The sequence below is a fragment of the Saccopteryx leptura genome, chromosome 8 (genome assembly GCF_036850995.1).
Source record: "Saccopteryx leptura isolate mSacLep1 chromosome 8, mSacLep1_pri_phased_curated, whole genome shotgun sequence".
Classification (NCBI taxonomy): Eukaryota; Metazoa; Chordata; class Mammalia; order Chiroptera; family Emballonuridae; genus Saccopteryx; species Saccopteryx leptura.
Genome location: NC_089510.1, coordinates 49,588,130 through 49,610,328, shown reverse-complemented (window position 1 = coordinate 49,610,328; position 22,199 = coordinate 49,588,130). Strand labels below are relative to the sequence as shown.

The 22,199-nt window shown below is 38.5% G+C and overlaps 1 protein-coding gene across 3 annotated transcripts in view; it reads left to right on the top strand.

The window, feature by feature from the left end:
- Positions 1-22,199, top strand: part of GPR156 (G protein-coupled receptor 156) — a 107,946-nt gene that overhangs the window by 5,572 nt on the left and 80,175 nt on the right. The window contains exon 1 of one of the 3 annotated variants that reach the window (XM_066347651.1): positions 19,267-19,353. The exons of the other annotated variants lie outside the window; for them this stretch is intronic. The gene's annotated coding sequence lies outside the window, so the exon portion shown is untranslated. Of the gene's footprint in view, positions 1-19,266; positions 19,354-22,199 lie in introns of those variants that run through there. 3 annotated transcript variants of the gene reach the window in all.

Sequence of the window (22,199 nt, the reverse complement as noted above, 5' to 3'; positions counted from 1 at the left end):
TAGGATAAACTCAGAATTTCAAGTAAGGAGGAAGCAGGAAAAATAAACTGCCTGAGACAGAAAAGGGTAGAGAGCAGTGACCTACTGGGATCCTGTGGACCCAATTATCTGCAAGTGAAAAACTGGATGAAAGAAGATCAAACAAGGACCCATAGGAAACTTGACCTTCTGACTTCCAAGGCAGCTGAGAGGAGAAAAGAAGAGCTGAGTCATGAAGGCTGCTGTCACTGTCAGGCCGAGGAATATTACTGTAGGCCTGACACCCCAGAGTCTGTAGCCATGCCGGAGCCACATAGCTAACTGCAGTGATGTGCTGTACCAACTCCTTGCACACTGCCACGCATTTTCTCACACTCATTCCTCATATTGGGTATATATGGCAGACATTCAGCTGCAGTTGCGAAGCTAAACAAATGCAGACTTACTTAAAAAGGTAAGTCTAAAGACAAGAAGAAGCTATTCCAAAATATTACCAGCGGTGGGATTACAAATGATTACTTTTCTCTTTAAACTTTTCATATTGTCCATGTTTGTTATAGCAAGCATTTCTGTGGTAATCAAGAAGATGTCAAGTAAAATAAAATCTAAAGAGGTTAAGTAGGAAGACAGAAGAAGCATGGGTCCAGGAGTGTAAGATTGTACAGGAAGAAAAAAAGATGTTGGAAGATGATGAATGAATGATTTAAAAAGTTATTCTTCACAAGGTGCCAGTTTTTTACATTACTGTTTTTAATATCAAATTTTTTAATTTTTATTTAATTTATTGGGATATATTGGTTAATAAAATTATACAGGTTTCAGGTGTACAATTTTATAATATGTCATCTGTATGTTGTGTTGTGTGCTCGCCCTTCCTTCCTTCCTTCCTTCCTTCCTTCCTTCCTTCCTTCCTTCCTTCCTTCCTTCCTTCCTTCCTTCCTTCCTCCCTCCCTCCCTCCCTCCCTCCCTTCCTTCCTTCCTTCCTTCCTTCTTTCCTTCCTCTCTCTCTCTCTCTCTTTCTTTCTTTCTCTCTCTCTCTCTCTCTTTCTTTCTTTCTTGATGTTGAGTTGTATGACTTTTTAAAAATTAAATTTTGGATATTAACCTCTTATCAGATGCATCTTTGGCGAATATGTTCTCCCATTCAGTGGGTTGTCTTTTCATTTAGTTGATGGTTTCCTTTGCTGTGCAAAAGCATTTTAGTTTGATCTAGTCCCATTTGTTTATTCTTCTTTTGTTTCCCTTGCCCAAAAAGATATATCAGAAAAAAAAATATCACTATGAGAAACGTCCAAGATTTCATTGCCTATGTTTTCTTTTAGGATTTTTATGGTATTGAGTCTAACATTTAAGTCTTTAATACATTTTGAGCTAGCACAAGGTGGTGCTCAGTGGTGGCACAGTGCACAGAGTGTTGGACTGGGTTCAAAACCCCAAGGTCGCCTGCTTGAGCGCAGGCTCATCCAGCTTGAGTGCAGGCTCACCAGCTTGAGCACAGGGTCGCCAGCTTGATCATGGAATCATAGACATGACTCCCTGGTCACTGGCTTGAGCCCAAAGGTCATAGGCTTCAAGCCCAAGATTGCTGGCTTGAGCAAGAGAGTCTCTGGCTTTGCCAGAGCCTCCCCACCCTTGGGCAAGGCACATATGAGAAAGAAATCAATAAACAACTAAAGTACTGCAACAATGAATTGATGCTTCTCATCTCTCTCTCTGTCTATCCTTGCCTTTCTCTCTCTTGCTAAAAACACAAACAAACAAAAAACAAAACATTTTGAGCTTTTTCATCTGTATGGTGTAAGATGGTGAAAACAGATGTATAGAGTAATGGAACAAAATAGCACAAAAATAAACCCACACATATAGGGTCAATATTTGACAAAGGAGGCAAGAACATGCAATGGGGTTAAGAGTCTATTTAATAAATGGTGTTGGGAGAATTGGACAGATAGTTTCTGCATATTATTTTTTATTATTATTGAATGTCATATACCTATTGCCCTCCAGAAGATCTGGAAGTTTCCATTAGCATGAAACCAATTGCAAACATTAAGCCAAGTGTCACACTTTCAAGACCTTACTGCTAGCCTGTAGATGACATCTAGAGGACCCACAGCTAGCTTCCAGTGGTACTCAGTGAATCTTCCAACAAAGTACTAACACAGAGCACTTCAAACCCGGGTGTAAGCATTCTTCCCACAGAGTTTAACTTTTATTTCTGCAGCAGCTACACCTGCCTTGTGCATCTCAACTCTGAAGTGTGGAACAGGAGCCAACAAAGGCTGTCAAAAGTTGGAGTGTTGGGATTTTCCCAGACAAAAGCTTGTACTTTTTTACTTAATCATTTTTAATTTTTCAGTTATAGTTGATGTACATTGTTGTATTAGTTTCAGATGTACCGGAACACCCCAGTGATTAGAATTTACATAACTTACTAAGTGATCATCCCCATAAATCTCATACCCATCTGACACCATACATAATTATTAGAATATTATTGACTATATTCCCTATGCTGTACTTTACATCCCCATGATTCTTCTATAACAATCAATCCATTATTAATTCCTTCACTTTTTCACCCATCCTCCAACCCTCCTCCCATCTGGAAAATGCTAAAATGTTCTCTGTATCTATGAGTCTGTTTCTCTTCTGCTTGTTTATTTACTTTGTTTTTTAGATTCAATTATTGATAGATATGTATTTATTGCCACTTTCCTTTTCATATTTTTAATCTTTATTTTCTTCCTCTTAAAGAAGATCCTTTAAAATTTCTTATCATACCAGTTTGGTGGTGATGAACTCTTTAGCTTATTCTTGTCTATGAAGCTTTTTATCTGTCCTTTGATTAAAAATGATCGCTTTGCTAAGTAGAGTAATCTTGGGTGTAGGTCTTTGCTTTTCATCACTGACTACTTCTTGCCTCTCCCTTCTGGCCCCCAAAGTTTCTGTTGAGAAATCTTCTGACAGTCTCATGGGAGCTCCCTTGTAAGTAACTACCTGCTATTCTCTTACTGCTTTTAAGATTCAATTTTTATCTTTTACCTTTTGCATTTTAATTATGATGTGTCTTGGGGTGGGACTCTTTGGGTTCAACTTGTTTGGAACTCTCTGTACTTCCTGGACTTGTATGTCTATTTCCTTCACCAAGTCAGGGAAGTTTTCTGTCATTATTTTTTCAAAGAGGTTTTCAATTTCTTGCTCTTTCTCTTCTTTTTCTGGCTTCCCCATGATGTGAATGTTTGTATGCTTAAAGTCTCAGAAGCTCCTTACACTGGCCTCATTTTTTGGATTATTTTTTCCTTTTTGCCATTCTGATTGGGTGTTTTTTGCTTCCTTATATTTAAAATCTCTGATTTGATTCTTGGCTTAATCTTGATTTCCTGTAAATTATTCTTTTCAGTTAGTATATTCTTTATTTCTGACTGACCTGTTTTTTATGCTGTTGAGGTTCTCACTAATTCATTGAGCATCTTTATAACCAGTGTTATGAACTGCATCTAGTAGATTGCTTGTCTCTATTTTGTTTAGTTCTTTTTCTGGAATTTTGTTCTGTTCTTTCATTCGGGACATATTTCTTTGTCTTCTCATTTTGGCACTCTCCCTGTGTTTGTTTCGATGTATTAGGCAGAGTGCTACATCTCCCAGGCTTATTGGAGTGGCCTAATGTAGTAGGTGTTCTGTAGGGTTCAGTGTACAGCCTTTCCAATCACCCAAGCTGGGCACTTGAGGTATGTACACCTTCCTCTTGTAGTTGATCTTTGATTGCTGTTGGCACTTAAATTGGAAGGATTTACCCCAAGGCCAGCTGGCTGTAACCACTGACCACTGACCTCTGACCATGGTGGAGGATCAGCTGTGCAAGAGCCCACCCCACAATGCAGGACTTACTTCAGCAGGACTCTGCTGCCCGCTGAGTCTGTCCCTTGAGTATGTTGCTTGTGGAGGTGATTGGGTGGTAGTGTTTTGATGCGGTCTGAAGCTGTCCACTTGGTGTGCTGGCTCTGGTGCTTCCCATTAGGTACAGGCCAAGGTCAGTTTCCACCTGTGTTCTGCCTGTGGCCACGCAGCATGAACTACAAAGTGGTCTGCAGATGGCTGCTACTTATTATGGGCTTGTAGGTGCTCAAGTGAGGCCAAGCTGCAATTCAAGGCCAGCTGCTGCTAGCGCTGGGCCTGGGGCCACTTAGCAAGAGGTACTGAGCAAGCTAAGGTCAGATGCTGCTTGTTTGAGAGATTTTAGGAAAATCTGAAGCATGATCCAAGACAGGACATTTGTATGGAAAAGCCACTGGAAACATTTTGGGTGGGCTTGAAAGTTGGGTGGGTTGGGAACATCAGAATAACTGGGGAAAAGGGGTCAAACAGTGTGAACTAGATTAGTGGAGTCTCAGATATGGCGCCTGACTGCCAACTCTGTGGGGGAGGGCTCATCAAAGGAACAGTGGCCTCTGCCAACCCCTCTGTCTAGGAGAAAACTGCCCCCCAGCTCTCAACTTGATGCCAGACAATTCAGTTTCTTCCCATATGTCTCCAGAGCCCTTCAAGCTGCCCTCCCAGTGTTAGAGCTCAAAGCAAGTAAGTGCAGTAAATCTACATGTGGGCCCTTTAAGAGGAACTGCCTGGAACTCCAGTAGCTCTCCTTCTCCCTCAGCCGCAATCCCTGTTGGTTTTTACAGCTAGAAGTTATGGCGACTTCTATTTCTGGCATTGAAACCCTGGGCTGGGGGGGGGGGGGGCTTGTGTGAGGCTAGGACCTGTCATTCCTCAGGGGGAGCCTCTGCAGCCAAGATATCCCTCCCAATTTTTATCTGTCACACCTGGGTGTGGAACCAGCCTGTTCTGCATCTTTGCCCCTCCTCCCAATCTTGATGTAGCTGTTTTAAATCCCTTAGTTGTAGGACTTCATTCACATTTCAGACAGTTCTGAATAAGGGTGGTTCTGAAGTTTAGTAATTTTGATATCAGGCTGTTCTCATCCATGTCTCTGCTGGCTGCTCACTGATTCAGGAGGCCCCTTGGGAAGCTCTGCAGCTTGGAGAGGCATATGTCGTTTTCATTTCACAACCCCCAGCCTTTTCCAGAGGCGCTGTCAAGTCTGTGCTTTAATTGGCTTCCGGTGAGGGACCCAAGGTGAGGCCTTTCTCCCAGAGCAGAAGTTATTTACCTCTACCCACCAGAATCAATTTAAAGCAAATGCCAGAGAACTATTCATCTCACTGAACTCTGGGGTCTGGCATTACTTGTAATGTTATTTGTAATTATTAAAGTTTCAAATCATTTTTATATCTTAAATTCATTACATTTTAAATTATAAAAATAATATACATGCATTGTAGCAAACTTAAAGAAAAAATATTATTAATCTCTACCTCCTTCCCTTCCATCTTCCTGACAAAACCACTATTAAATTTTCAATGTGAATTTCTTCATTCCTTTTCTATGTTTAAACAAACATATAATTATTTTTTATTTCATATATAGATGAGTCATGTAATACCAGTTACTCCATTATTTGTTTCATTTGATTTAATATATTATGTACATCATTCTAGATATATACATTTAATTAATTCAATTTATTCTTTTTAATAGCTACCTAATATTTTTTTGTAGGAAGTTCCATAATTTTTCCCATTTTTTCTGTGTTGATAGATATTACGGGTTTTCCTCCAGTTTTTTTTAAAGCTACAAATTATGCCACAATAAACATTCGACATTTATCCTTACACTTTGGTTTTTATTTTCACAGGAAGATGCACATAATTGGCATTTCTAGGTCAATGGGAATGCTCATAATTTTAATTCTCACTGTGAGTCTCCCCTACAGCAGTTATTTTCCTCTCTACTTTTGTCTCTCTCCTCTCCCACTGCCTCTCTCCAGGGTAGCCTGCATATTTAGGCGGGAGAGCCCTGCGGTGAGAACTCATCCTTGCCAAGGTTGGATTATATCAGCCCAGTGGGGAGCTGGGTCTGAGTATCTTGGTTGTATTGTGTCTCTATTGCTTCTGGTTGGCCAGACTGTTTACAATTCCCCTTGCTCATTTATTCCATGCTTTGGAATTATAGATGGTTTTCATCTGTAACAGGAGCAGTGTGATCATTGTGGAGGCTGGGTAGGGGGGTGATCAGAGAAAATAGGCTATTACAATGCTTTCTCACAACATCATTATCTGCTAGTTTTTTGTTATGCCCTTTCTGTAATAGTTGGAGTGAGAAAAGTTCTTCATTTCCATCTCAGTGTTATCCCTGTATTTCGAAGAGTTTGAGATTTAGGGACTTTTATTAGTGTATAGTCAATCAACTACAACTGATGACTTGACATGAGGACAATTAGTTAAGAAGGTGGGAGTCTTGAAGCTTAAGGATCAGTGCCAAGCAACAGATGCAGACATTTTTAAACAAATGATTTTAACAAACCTGGTATTAGGAGTGAGCTTCTCAGGACTACTTGGCTTTCATATTTAGTTTTTCTCTTGTTTGGATGTAAAACTTGAGTCTAGTCCCCCAGACTAGGGAGGAGTGGGACTCCCTGGCACCCCAGGGTGGGAGAACACATCAGAGAAGCTGTAAGGGAAGCTGGTGAGTATAAACAAGTGAAATATAAAAAATAAAGAGACAAAACAGCAAGAAGTAAATGAGATTTTAAAATCTTCAGCTAAAGACTGCTGTGTGACCAGTGAGCCTATGAACTCGTAGGCATTTTATGGAAATCTGTGATCTCTAAGCCACATTAGAAACATAATTGTTCATCTGTGTTCAGAATACAAACATTAGCTAAGCAGAGGGAAAGAAATTATGAAGTTCTGTGGCAGACATTTTGATGTCTTCTATGACACATGCTGCAATTTTTACTCAGTAGCTTTGAAGTGGATTTCTATGTCCTAGATTAGAAACTAAAGGAAAAAAGAAAATGAAAATAGAAATTATTGCAATTGATTTCTAAGGAGAAACTTTATAGTTTGAACATGTATAAACATGCAGAATAAGCATTAGCTTTTGTGTTAATACATAGCTTTACATTAACTTCTCATTTTCAAATATGCACTGACTAGTAATGATTGTAGTAACCAGTCCCTGTAATAGGCTTGTCTTTTATAACTTAGGGATTCTATAATGTATCTTAATTGGTGTCACAGTTAATAGTAAGGATAGTTATTTCTTATTCTGATTGCACTGTCATTTGTGTCTATAAAGATTATCTTTGAAGAGTTTGGTTTTGTCAGTAAAAATATATTTTTTTTCTTCAGAGACAGAGAAATAGTCAGAGAGAGGGATAGACAGGGACATCCATACAGGAACGGAGAGATGAGAAGCATCAATCATTAGTTTTTTTTCATTGCGCATTGCAACACCTTAGTTGTTCATTGATTGCTTTCTCATATGTGCCTTGACTGCGGGCCTTTAGCAGACTGAGTAACCCCTTGCTCGAGCCAGCGACCTTGGGTCCAAGCTGGTGAGCTTTTTTTTTTTTTTTTTGCTCAAACCAGATGAGCCCACGCTCAAGCCGGTGACCTCGGGGTCTCGAACCTGGGTCCTTCTGCATCCCAGTCCGACGTTCTATCCACTGTGCCACCACCCAGTCAGGCAGTAAAAATATTTTAAGGTTAAATATATTACAAGACATTAAACATCTGCTTTTGTCTATAATGGGCAACCCAATTGTAGACCATTGCTCCCATAAGGGACATCCATAAAAACTACGTTTTAAAAATCTATTTGAAGGCATAAAAGACCTTGTAAGATGGCTGAGACCTCAAAAAGAACAGAAACTCGAGCGTCCCACATTCTAGGTTACTTTTTCCCTTGAGATAGTTACCATTTTTTAAGTAGCACCTGAGGAGAAGCTGACAACCCAAGCAAAATGCACCTGCTAAGAGTCAGAAAAGCTAGACAGAATATTCTGATTGGGTTGGGAGGGGGAGGAGAAAGAAAGGAATTGAAGGGTACTAAATGAGTCAGAACAGGAGAGGTCATGATTATGGAATGAAAGGGGGCACAGAGAAATCAGCCCAATAATCTGAGCAATTTCCTTTCCAAGTCATTCAATAATTTATAAGTAGTACAATTCAAGAGGTAAGAAAGCCAAAGAGAAAGCAAGTGCTAAATAGCCAGGAAGCTAATCAGAGCTACTTACAGTTTTATTGTGGCGGAGAGATAGAAATTGGAGGGTCCACCAAGGTGAAAAGGCCTGAAAAACTGTGATGGTTAATTTTATGTGTTATCTTGAGTGTGCCATGGTATACCAAGACATCTGGTCAAACGTAATTTCTAGGTGTATCTGTGACAGTGTTTCTGGAAGAGATTAGCATCTGAATTGGTGAGCTGAGTAAAGCAGTTGGCCCTCCCCAATGTGTGTGGACATGATCCAGTCTGTTGAGGGCTTGAATAGAGCAAAAAGGCAAAGGAAGGTTGAAATTTCTCTGCCTCACTGTTGAGCGAGGACGTTGATTTTCTCCTGCCCTCGGTGCTCTTGGTCTCAGGCCTTCAGATTCAGACGAGCATCTCTACAATCAGCTGTCTGGCTGTGAGGCCTTTGAACTACACCATCGTTGGTTCTGCAGCTTGCAGATCATGGGACTTTTCAGCCTCCATACTTATATCAGCCAAAACCTTATAATAATATCTTTTATTTATATATAAAATATTGGTCCTGTTTCTCTGGGGGATCCTGACTAATACAAACACCCTAAGTTTTCATTTGGGATTCTAGAAAGACTATGTCTGAAGATTTAGCCCAGAAATAGACTTGATCTTAGAAAATATTGAAATCCAACCCTTAATCAGATAGATCAGTCACTGATTGGATTAAAGTAATCTATTTTTATTCTAACACCCTAGCAGAAGCTAAAGCACATATTCATTGGCAAGGAGAAATGATCCAGAAGCCTTTATTTTATTTTATTTTTTATTCTTTACTTTTTTTTTTTTTTTTTTTTTTTTTTTTTTTTCATTTTTCTGAAGCTGGAAACAGGGAGAGACAGTCAGACAGACTCCCGCATGCGCCCGACCGGGATCCACCCGGCACGCCCACCAGGGGCGGCGCTCTGCCCCCCAGGGGGCGATGCTCTGCCCATCCTGGGCGTCGCCATATTGCGACCAGAGCCACTCTAGCGCCTGAGGCAGAGGCCACAGAGCCATGCCCAGCGCCCGGGCCATCTTTGCTCCAGTGGAGCCTTGGCTGCGGGAGGGGAAGAGAGAGACAGAGAGGAAAGTGCGGCGGAGGGGTGGAGAAGCAAATGGGCGCTTCTCCTATGTGCCCTGGCCGGGAATCGAACCCGGGTCCTCCGCACGCTAGGCCGACGCTCTACCGCTGAGCCAACCGGCCAGGGCTTACTTTTTTTTAATGTGAAAGAAGGAGAAATAGTGAGACAAACTCCCACATGCACCCTGACTGGGATCCACCTGGCAACCCTGTCTGGAGCCATGCTCCTGTACTGAGCTATTTTCAGCGCCTGAGGCTGATGTGCTTGGACTGAGCTATCCTTAGCACTCAGGGCCACGTTCACACCAATTGAGCCTCTGGCTGCAGGAGGGGAGGAGGGAAAGAAGGGGGAGAGGGAGAGACACAGATGGTGACTTCTCCTGTGTGCCCTGACCAGGAATCAAACCTGAAACATCTATATGGATGCTGGGCCAACACTCTATTCACTAAGCCACCAGCCAAGGCCTTTATTTTATTTTATTTTTTAAGAGAGAAGTGGGGAAGAGAGACAGGAACATTGATATTTTTCTGTATGTGCCCTGACCAGGAATCAAACCGGCAACCTCTGCACTTCAGGATTATGCTCCAACCAACTGAGCTATCTGGCCAGGGCTTAATTTTTTTTATTTACTGAGAGAGACATAAAGAGGAAGGGAGAGAGAGGGGAGGGAGAAGGGAAGCATTCATTTGTTGTTCTACTCAGTTATTCATTCATGGGTTGCTTCCCATGTGTTCCATGAATAGGAGTCAAACCCACAACCTTGTTGTTTTAGGATGATGTTCTAACTGACTGAGCAAACTGGCCATGGCCCAGAAACCTTCATGTTTTAATTACATGGTTTCAGATATTCAGTGAAACAAAAGAAAAACAAGTATACCAGGATACAGTTTCTACAATATGATACAAAAAGAGAGAATTCAAACTCCCTGAATGGAGAAGACAGTCTCAAGTCCAGGAAGGCCAAGGCAGCTTAGGTGTGTAGGACAGAGTATTGGACAGCAGAGAGCTGCATCAGGCATGGTAACTGCATGAGAAAATATATAAGATTTTTCTTGTTATTTAAACTTTTTAAAAATATAATTGACAGTTTAAAGAAAAATGAAAACATGTACAGTGGTACCTTAAGATACGAGCAGACCAACATACGAATTTTTTAAGATACCAGCTGTGACTCTATCTGTATTTTTATTTGAGATCTGAGCGAAATTCCGAGATACAAGTTGTGATTTGGGAAGCTGTCGCTAGTTGGCGCGTTGGTGCACGGGTCCAGTATTGGCGGCACAACACCAGCATCTCGTTCTTTCTCACGCGTTACCCGCAGAATCAAGTAGAATCTTGTGTGCTGTACTAGTTCTTGCATCATTATTGCATTTTTTACTAACTTTTTTTGTGGCTATCATGGGGCTGAAGAAAGTGAGTGTAAAGGACAGTGTTGAGAAGAAGAAGAGAATGATGTCGATAGAGGTAAAGCAAGAAATAATAGAAAAACATGAGCATGGTGTATGAGTGATTGAACTGGCAAGGCTGTACGACCACAATACATCTACAATTTGTACCTTTTGTAAACAAAAGGATGCCATCCAAAGCGCAAATCCAGTGGAAGGAACTACAATTCTGTCCCAATTAAGGACAAATATCCATGAAGAAATGGAGAAGCTTCTGCTGGTGTGGGTGAAAGAGAAAGAGCTGGCAGGAGATACAGTGACGGAGACTGTAATACATGAAAAGGCACGTATTATTTATGGCAACTTGAGGAAGAAAGAACCATCAACCTCAAAAGAGGCAGCAGAAGATATGTTTAAGGCAAGTCACGGCTGGTTTGAAAATTTCAAGAAGAGATCTGGCATCCACTCGGTGGTGAAGCTGCGAGTGCTGACGTTAAGGCAGCTGAAGAGTACATCGCTCATTTTGCTGCGCTTATTGTAAAGGAAGGCTACATCCCCCAACAAGTGTTCAACTGTGATGAAACAATATTGTTTTGGAAAAAAATGCCCTGGAGGACTTTCATCACCACAGAGGAGAAGAAGCTGCCAGGCCATAAACCCATGAAGGACCTTATGACCCTTGCATTGTGTGCAAATGCTAGCGGTGACTGTAAAGTAAAGCCACTGCTAGTGTATCATTCCGAAAATCCTCGAGCCTTTAAGACTCACAAGATTCTTAAAGAAAAACTGCAGGTTATGTGGCACGCCAATGCTAGGGCATGGGTTATGTGGCAGTTTTTTATTGAATGGGTAAATCTCGTCTTTGGTCCTGCAATGAAGAAATATCTTCAAGAAAATAAACTCCTGATGAAAGCATTACTAATCCTTGAAAATGCTCCAGCCCACCCACCTGGTCTTGAGGACGGCATTCTCGATGAGTTCAAATTTGTGAAAGTCCTCTACCTCTCACCCAACACGACTTTAATCTTGCAACCTATGGATCAGAAGGTTATTTCCAACGTTAAAAAACTTTACACAAAGTACTTGTTCTGCCGCTGCTTTGAGGTGACTGAGAATACAAATCTAACCCTTCGAGAGTTTTAGAAAGATCACTACAACATCGTGATATGTTTACACATTATTGACTTGGCATGGCAAGAGGTTACAAGAAGAACCTTGAACTCAGCTTGGAAAAAGTTATGGCCTGATGTTGTTGCAGACAGGGACTTTGAAGGATTCGAACCAGAGACTGAGACCAAGGTAGAAGCGTTGGAGGAGATTGTGTCCCTCGGAAAGTTGATGGGTCTGGAGGTAGATGAGAGTGACGTAAATGAGCTTGTCGAGGAACATGAGGAGGAATTCTCAACTGAGCAGTTGAAGGAGCTACAGATGATGCAACATATGGATCTTCTGCAAGAGATTAGTAGTGAGGAGGTAGAGTCGAAGAAAGTGATTTCTACAAGTGAAATTAAAGACATATTGGCAATGTGGGAGAAGCTTTCAAGTTTTATTGAAAAGAAACACCCTGAAAAAGTTTCAACTGGTAGTGCTTTAGCACTTTTATTTTCCTTCTTTTTTTTTTTAATAATTTTATTTTTTTAATGGAGCGACATCAATAAATCAGGATACATATATTCAAAGATAACATATCCAGGTTATCTTGTCGTTCAATTATGTTGCATACCCATCACCCAAAGTCAGATTGTCCTCTGTCACCTTCTATCTAGTTTTCTTTGTGCCCCTCTCCCTCCCCCTTTCCCTCTCCCTCTCCCCCCTCCCCCCGTAACCACCACACTCTTATCAATGTCTCTTAGTCTCACTTTTATATCCCACCTACGTATGGAATAATGCAGTTCCTGTTTTTTTCTGATTTACTTATTTCACTTCGTATAATGTTATCAAGATCCCACCATTTTGCTGTAAATGATCCGATGTCATCATTTCTTATGGCTGAGTAGTATTCCATAGTGTATATGTGCCACATCTTCTTTATCCAGTCATCTATTGATGGGCTTTTTGGTTGTTTCCATGTCCTGGCCACTGTGAACAATGCTGCAATGAACATGGGGCTGCATGTGTCTTTACGTATCAATGTTTCTGAGTTTTGGGGGTATATACCCAGTAGAGGGATTGCTGGGTCATAAGGTAGTTCTATTTTCAGTGTTTTGAGGAACCACCATACTTTCTTCCATAATGGTTGTACTACTTTACATTCCCACCAACAGTGGATGAGGGTTCCTTTTTCTCCACAGCCTCTCCAAAATTTGCTATTACCTGTCTTGTTAATAATAGCTAATCTAACAGATGTGAGGTGGTATCTCATTGCAGTTTTGATTTGCATTTCCCTAATAACTAAAGAAGATGAGCATCTTTTCATATATCTGTTGGCCATTTGTATTTCTTCCTGGGAGAAGTGTCTGTTCATGTCCTCTTCCCATTTTTTTATTGGATTGTTTGTTTGTTTGTTGTTGAATTTTATGAGTTCTTTGTATATTTTGGATATTAGGCCCTTATTTGGGCTGTTGTTTGAAAATATCATTTCCCATTTAGTTGGCTGTCTGTTTATTTTGTTATCAGTTTCTCTTGCTGAGCAAGAACTTCTTAGTCTGATGTAATCCCATTCATTAATTTTTGCCTTCACTTCTCTTGCCTTTGGAGTCAAATTCATAAAATGCGCTTTAAAACCCAGGTCCATGAGTTTAGTACCTATGTCTTCTTCTATGTACTTTATTGTTTCAGGTCTTATGTTTAGATCTTTGATCCATTTTGAGTTAATTTTAGTACAGGGGGACAAACTGTAGTCCAGTTTCATTCTTTTGCATGTGGCTTTCCAGTTTTCTCAGCACCATTTATTGAAGAGGCTTTCTTTTCTCCATTGTGTGTTGTTGGCCCCTTTATCAAAAATTATTTGACTATATATATGTGGTTTTATTTCTGGGTTTTCTATTCTGTCCCATTGGTCCGAGTGTCTATTTTTCTGCCAATACCTTGCTGTCGTGGCCCTATAATATAGTTTGAAGTCAGGTATTGTAATGCCCCCAGCTTCATTCTTTTTCTTTAGGATTGCTTTGGCTATTCGGGGTTTTTTATAGTTCCATATAAATCTGATGATTTTTTGCTCCATTTCTTTAAAAAATGTTATTGGAATTTTGATAGGAATTGCATTAAATTTGTATATTGCTTTGGGTAATATGGCCATCTTGATTATATTTATTCTTCCTAACCAAGAACAAGGAATATTCTTTCATCTCATTCTATCTTTTTCTATTTCCCTTAACAATGGTTTATAGTTTCATTATATAAGTCCTTTACATTCTTTGTTATGTTTATTCCTAGGTATTTTATTATTTTTGTTGCAATCATGAAGGGGATTATTCTTTTGAGTTCGTTCTCAAATGTTTCATTGTTGGCATATAGAAAGGCTATTGACTTCTGTATGTTAATTTTGTATCCTGCGACCTTACTGTATTGGCTTATTGTTTCTAGTAGTCTTTTTGTGGATTCTTTGGGGTTTTCGATGTATAGGATAATATCATCTGCAAAGAGTAATACCTTTACTTCTTCTTTTCCGATATGGATGCCTTTTATTTCTTTGTCTTGTCTGATTGCTCTGGCTAGAACCTCTAGTACCACATTAAATAAGAGTGAAGAGAGTGGACAACCCTGTCTTGTTCCTGATTTAAGGGGGGGAAAGCCTTCAGTTTTGTGCTTTAGCACTTTTTAATGACACTTCTTTGTCACATTTCCATAACATTTTAAAAAGGCAGGCAAAAGCAAACCTCTTTGGATAGATTTTTATTCAAAAGTTCTGCAAGTGAAAGTGCCAAAAGTGCAGCCCAAAAGGCAAAAACAGGTGATGATTAAATGAAAAATATGTAATGTTAAGCTTAGGTTAAGTTTAAAGTTAAGAAAGTGCATTTTTTTACAATTAAGTTTTTGTGGTTTCATTTAAGTAAAGAAAGTGCAGTTTTTGTTTTGTTTAAAGTAAAGAAAATGCAGTTTTAGTTTACATTTAATGTTAAGAAAGTGCAGTTTTAGTTTACGTGTCTATAGTGCCTGCATCCCTTTCTCCCCACCTCCCCCTCCGCCATTCACCTCCATTAGCCGCACTTGTCTGTCTCCAAGGTAAGAATACAATACTAAATAACACTTTTTTTCTTTTATTTTATATATTTGTTATGCATTGGTAAAGTATACATGTGTGTTTCTTAATTAAAGACTTTTTTTTTTATAATTTAGGATGGTTTGAGGATGTTTCACAGGGCTAGAATGGATTAAATCTATTTCAGTTATTTTAAATGGGAGAAATTTGTTTGATATATGAGTTGACTGACTTATGGGCTTGGTTACAGAACTAACTAATTCCGTATCTCAAGGTACCACTGTATTGTGAAGTGTATAACATAAGTAAAAGGAAATATATGATGATAACAGCACAAAATCTGGGAGTGGAGTCATGCAAGTATATTGTTGTAAGGTTATTATACTACATGTGAAGTGATATATCACTTGGAGGTAGACTGTGATAAATTAAAGATATATCCATAAACATGAAAATAATCACATAGAAAATAACACAACTAAGGATAAGCAATAAGCCAACAAAGAGATAAAATGGAATCATAAAAATACTTAATTCACCTAAGAGAAGGTAGAAAAGAAGGTAAAAAGGAAAAACTAAGAGATGAGATAAATAAAAACCAATATCAATATAACGCATTTAAATCTAAATATACCAATAACTACTTTAGATGTAAATCACAACACTTCAACTAAAAGACAGAAATTGGCAGATAGAATAAAAAAGCAAAACCAACTCTATACTATGTGAAAGAAACACACTTTACATATTAAGATTCAAATAAATTAGAAGAAAAGGATGAAAAAGATTTACCATGCTAGCACTGATAATCAAAATATAGTTTAGTAGCAATATTAGATGAAGTATATTTCAGAGCAAAGAATATTACCATAAATAAGCTAATAATGACAAATTAGTGAATTTTTCAGAAAGATATAACAATATTAAATATATCTGCACCTAATGACAGAACTTCAAAGTACATGAAGTAGAAATGATATAACTTCAGAGAGAAATAGACAAATCCATAATTTTAGTCCAAAATTTCATTAGCTTTCTCTCAGTAATGGCTATAATAATAAGACAGAACACAAGAACATAGAAGAAGGAACCAACACAATCAGTTAGCTTGGCCTCATTGATCTTTATAGAGCACTATACACAGCTGCAATAAAATATTCCTTTTTATTGCATGTGGAACATTTATTCCATTTTATTGCATGTGGAACGTTTTCTAAGTGATAGAATAACTCTCAATACATTTAAAAGGATTCAAGTCATACAAAATATGGTCTTGACCACAATGGAATTAATGAAGTCAATAACAGAAATCTTCAAATATTTGGAAACTAAACAGTCTGCTTCAAAATAGCTCACGAGTCAAAGAGGAAATCAAAAGTGAAACAAGAAGTTATTTTGGACTGAATGAAAATGAAAAGTTAGTATCAAAATCAATACTTAATTGGAAATTTATAGTGCTAAGGACTCATAAGAAAAATGTCTCAAATCAATATCCTCAGCTTCCACCCTAAGAAACTTGAAAAAGAGCAAATGAGACCCAATGTAAGCAGAAGACAAGAGTACAAAATATCAGAGCAGAAGTCAATAAAATGGACAACAACAACAACAAACAGTAGAGAGAAACAATGAAAGGAAATGCTGATTAAGAATATAAATAAAACCAATAAACCTCTAACCAGACTGATCAGGATAAAAAGAGGGCAGACACAATTTACTAATATGAATTAAAGAGGTGATAGCACTACAAATTCTACAGATATTATAAATAACTTTATTTCAATAATTTCATTAAATTAGATTAAATTAACGAATTTCTTTTTTTTTTTTTTTTTTTTTCATTTTTCTGAAGCTGGAAACAGGGAGAGACAGTCAGACAGACTCCCGCATGTGCCCGACCGGGATCCACCCGGCACGCCCACCATGGGGCGGCGCTCTTCCCACCAGGGGGCGATGCTCTGCCCATCCTGGGCGTCGCCATATTGCGACCAGAGCCACTCTAGCGCCTGGGGCAGAGGCCGAGGAGCCATCCCCAGCGCCCGGGCCATCTTTGCTCCAATGGAGCCTTGGCTGCGGGAGGGGAAGAGAGAGACAGAGAGGAAAGCGCGGCGGAGGGGTGGAGAAGCAAATGGGCGCTTCTCCTGTGTGCCCTGGCCGGGAATCGAACCCGGGTCCTCCGCACGCTAGGCCGACGCTCTACCGCTGAGCCAACCGGCCAGGGCCACCAATTTCTTTAAAGACAGAAACTACCAAGATCATTCAAGAAATATTAGGTAATGTAATATAGCCCATATCCATTAAAAATAAATCTCAGCAAAATAGGAATAAAAGAGAATGTACTTAACCTGTATCTAACATTATATTTAATGATAAAAGACCAAATACATTTCCCCTAATATCAAGAAGACAAAGATGTTCACTCTAACTAATTGTATTAACATTGTTCTGGAGATCCTAACCAGTGCAATAAGGTAAGAAAAAGAAATGAAAGACATCCAATTTGAAAAGGAAGAAGTAAAACTGTCTTTATTTGAAAGTCAGGCTCTGACTGGTGGCTCAGTGAATAGAGTGTTGGCCCAGTGTATGGGCGTCTCGGGTTCCATTTCTGATCAAGGCACATAGGAGAAGTGACCATCTGCTTCTCTCCCCCTTCTTTCCCTCTTCCCCTCCTGCAGCCAGTAGCTTGATTGGTTCGAGCATGGCGCCAGGCACTGAAGATAGCTCAGTTGGAGCATATCAGCCTCAGGCATTAAAAATAGCTCAGTACACAAGCATGGTTCCCAGATGGGGTTGCTGGGTAGATCCTGGTTGTGTTCATATGGGAGTCTGCCATGCTATATCCCCTCCTCTCACCTAAATAAAAGAAAGTCAATCAATCATCTATATACAATATTCAATGGAATCTGCAGAAATGCTACTAGAACTAATGGATGAGTTTAGCATGGTTTCAAAATAGAGTATCAGTATACAAACATCAGTTGTTCATATTCAACAAACTTAAAGGTAAAAAAATATTCATAAGAACATCCAAAATTATGAAATATATAGGGATAAAATTGGTTAAAATTATGTCAGACCTATATACTAAAAATTAGTCTTTCTGAAAGAAATTAATGAAGCACTAAATAAAGGGAGAGATGTAAATTGTTCCTGGCTGCTATAAACTTGATGTTTGCATCATACCCCCAAATTCAGATGTTGAAATCTAGTCTTCAGTGTTATGGTGTTTGGAGATAGGGACTTTGGGAGGTAATAGGTCATGAAGATGGAGTCCTTGAATGGGGTCAGTGCCCTTAAAAGAAGACACCAGAGAGCTCAGTAGCACTCTTTCTGTTATGTGAGGATACAACAAGTCAGCCTGAAAACTGGAAGAGAGCTTTCACCAGAAGTCAACCATGCTGGCACCATGATCTTGCACTTCCAGCCTCCAGAACTGTGAGAAATAATTTTCTTTTGTTTATAGGCCATGCAGTCTATGGCATTTTGTTAGCCACTAAGACAGTGGAATAGAGGGCTCAATATTAAGATGTCAGTTCTCCCCTAAACTATAGATTCAATGCGATTTCAAAATCCCAGGTGACCTTGTAGAACTTGATAATCTTATTCTAAAATTCATGGGAAAATGTGCAGTTTCTAGAATAGCCAAAACAACTTTTTAAAAAAGAAACAAAGTTAGAGGAATATCAATACCTGTCCATTATTTGAATGGAAGAATAATTTTACAGTTGTATAAGTACAAATATATGCAATTTATGCATAATATATAATTTATACCTCAGTAGAGCTGTTTTAAAATGCTAATAGGACCTAAATATAAGAACTGAAACAATAAAGTACATAGAAGAAGACATAGGTTCTAAACTCATGAATCTTGGTTTTAAAGAGCATTTTATGAATTTGACTCCAAAGGCAAGGAAAGTGAAGGAAAAAATAAATGAATGGGACTACATCAGACTAAGAAGTTCTTGCTCAGCAAGAGAAACTGACAACAAAATAGACAGCCAACTAAATGGGAAATGATATTTTCAAACAACAGCCCAAATAAGGGCTAATATCCAAAATATACAAAGAGCTCATAAAACTCAACAACAAACAAACAAACAATCCCAATAAAAAAATGGGAAGAGGACATGAACAGACACTTCTCCCAGGAAGAAATACAAATGGCCAACAGATATATGAAAAGATGCTCATTTTCATTAGTTATTAGAGAAATGCAAATCAAAACTGCAATGAGATACCACCTCACATCTGTTAGATTAGCTATTATTAACAAGACAGGTAATAGCAAATGTTGGAGAGGCTGTGGAGAAAAAGGAACCCTCATCCACTGTTGGTGGGAATGTAAAGTAGTACAACCATTATGGAAGAAAGTATGGTGGTTCCTCAAAACACTGAAAATAGAACTACCTTATGACCCAGCAATCCCTCTACTGGGTATATACCCCCAAAACTCAGAAACATTGATACGTAAAGACACATGCAGCCCCATGTTCATTGCAGCATTGTTCACAGTGGCCAGGACATGGAAACAACCAAAAAGCCCATCAATAGATGACTGGATAAAGAAGATGTGGCACATATACACTATGGAATACTACTCAGCCATAAGAAATGATGACATCGGATCATTTACAACGAAATGGTGGGATCTTGATAACATTATACGAAGTGAAATAAGTAAATGAGAAAAAAACAAGAACTGCATTATTCCATATGTAGGTGGGACATAAAAACAAGACTAAGAGACATTGATAAGAGTGTGGTGGTTACGGGGGGGGGGGGGGGGGGGAGGGAGAGATAAAGGGGGAGGGGGAGGGGCACACAAAAAAACTAGATAGAAGGTGACGGAGGACAATCTGACTTTGGGTGATGGGTATGCAACATAATTGATTGATAAGATAATCTGGACATGTTTTCTTTGAACATATGTACCCTGATTTATGGATGTCACCCTAATAAAATTAATAAAAAATAAAAAATAAAATAAAAAAATAAATATAAAGCTAATAGGGAAATGAGAGTAAGAAATACAAGAAAAGGAACAGAGAAGAGATTGTAAAAAACAAATAGAAACATATTAGATGTTTAATTCATTTATGTCAGTAATCATTTAAAAAAATATGCTATTCCAATCAAAAGACAAACATTGAGCTAAAGAATAAATATTAAAATGATTATTAAAATATTTTATCCTTTGAAAATACCTTTTTTATTTTTAAAATTTAAATTTTTTAAAAAAAATATTTTTTAATTACAGTTTGCATTCAATATTATTTTGCATTAGTTTCCAGTGTATACAATCATATACCTTACAAAATGTGCCCCCAATGTTTCCAGTACCCAACTGGCAATATATGTAGTCATTCCATTACCATTGACTATATTTCCTATGCTGTAATTTACATCCCGATGACTATTTTCTTACTACCAATCTGTACTTTACAGTCCCTTCACTCTGGCAAACATCAGTCTGTACTCTGTATCTATGAGTCTGTTTCTCTTCTGTTTGTTCATTTATATTGTTCTTTAGATTCCACATATAAATGAAATCATATGGTATTTTTCTTTCTCTGATTTCACCTAGCATAATACCCTCTAGGTCCATCCATGATGTTGCAAATGGTAAAAATTTGTTCTTTTTTATAGTCAAGTAGTATTCCATTGTGTAAGTGTACTACAGCTTTTTTATCCACTCAACTACTGATGTATCCACTCATCTACATCTAAAGAATCTATAGTTACATTTAGGTAGTATGGACATTTTAACAATGTTAATTCTTCCTATTCATAAACACAGTATATGCTTCTACTTATTTGTATCTTTCTCCGTTTCTTTATTTAGTGTATAATTTTCCAAGTACAGGTCTTTTATCTCCTTGGGTAAATTTTTTCTAGGCATTTTATTTTTTTATTCAATTGTAAATGGTATTGTTTTCTCAGTTTCCCTTTCTGATAGTACATTATTGGTGTATAAAAATGCAACTAATTTCTGGAGATTTATTTTGTATCCTTCTACTTTACTGAATTTATTTATCAGTTTCAGTAGTTTTTTTGGTGGAATCTTTAGGGTTCTCTCTCTATATACAGTGTCATGTCATCTGCAAATAATGACTCTTTTACTTCTTCCTTTCCAGTTTGGATGGCTTTTATTTCTTCTTCTTGTCTGATTGATGTAACTAGGACTTCCAGGACTATGTTGAATAAGAGTGGTGAAAGTGGACATTCTGTCTTGTTCCTAATCTTGAGGGAAATGCTTTTAGTTTTTCCCCATTGATTATGATATTGGCTGTGGGTTTGTCATATATGACCTTTATATGTTGAGATACATTCCACTTTGCTGAGAGATTTCATCATAAATGGGTGCTGATTTTGTCAAAGCTTTTTCTACACCTATTGATATGATCATGTGATTTTTATCCTTTATTTTTTGTGAGTGTGTGTGTGTCACACAGAGAGAGAGAGACAGAGAGAGGGACAGATAGGGACAGACAGACAGGAAGGGGGAGATGAGAAGCATCAAGTCTTCTTTTGGCTCCTTACTTGTTCATTGATTGCTTCCTTATATGTGCCTTGACTGAGGGGGACTTCAGCAGAGCAAGTGACCCCTTGCTCAAGCCCGCAACCTTGGACTCAAGCCAGCGATCTTGGGCTTCAAGCCAGCGACCTTTGGGCTCAAACCAGCGACCACGGGGTCATTTCTATGATCCCATGCCCAAGCTAGCAACCCAGTGCTCAAGCCGGGCCACCTCGGGGTCTCAAACCTGGGTCCTCCGCATCCCAGTCCAATGCTCTATCGACTGCACCACAGCCTGGTCAGGCTTATCCTTCATTTTTTTATATGATGTATCATGCCAATAGATTTTCATCCCTGGAATAAATCCCACTTGATATGACATGTGGTCTTTTTGATGTATTGCTGGATTCTGTTTGCTAATACTTTGTCGAGTATTTTTGCATCTATGTATGTCAGGGGTATTGGCCTATAATATATATTTATTTTTGGAGAGTCTTTATCTGGTTTTGAAATTAGGCTAATGCTGCCCTTGTAAAACGAGCTTGGAAGTCTTCCTCCTCATGCATTTTTGGAATAGTTTGAGAATTATAGGTGTTAGTTTATCTTTGAATGTTTGATAAATCTCACCTGTGAAGCCATCCAGTCCAGAACTTTTGTTTGTTGGAAGCTTTTTGATTACTGTTCCAATTTCATTAGTTTCAAGGTTTATCAATCTTGTTTATATTTTCAAAGAACCAGCTCTTGAGTTCATTGATCTTTTGTATCTTTTAAAGACTATTTTGTCTTTTTCTGCTCTGATCTTTATCATTTGCTTTCTTCTACTTACTTTGGGTTTTATCTGCTCATTCTTTTGCTAATTCCTTTGTTTGAGATTTTGTTTTTTTGAGGTAGGCCTGAAATGCCATGAATTTCCCTCTTAGGACTGCTTTTGCTGTGTCCCATAGATTTTGGGTTGTTGTGTTCACATTTTCATT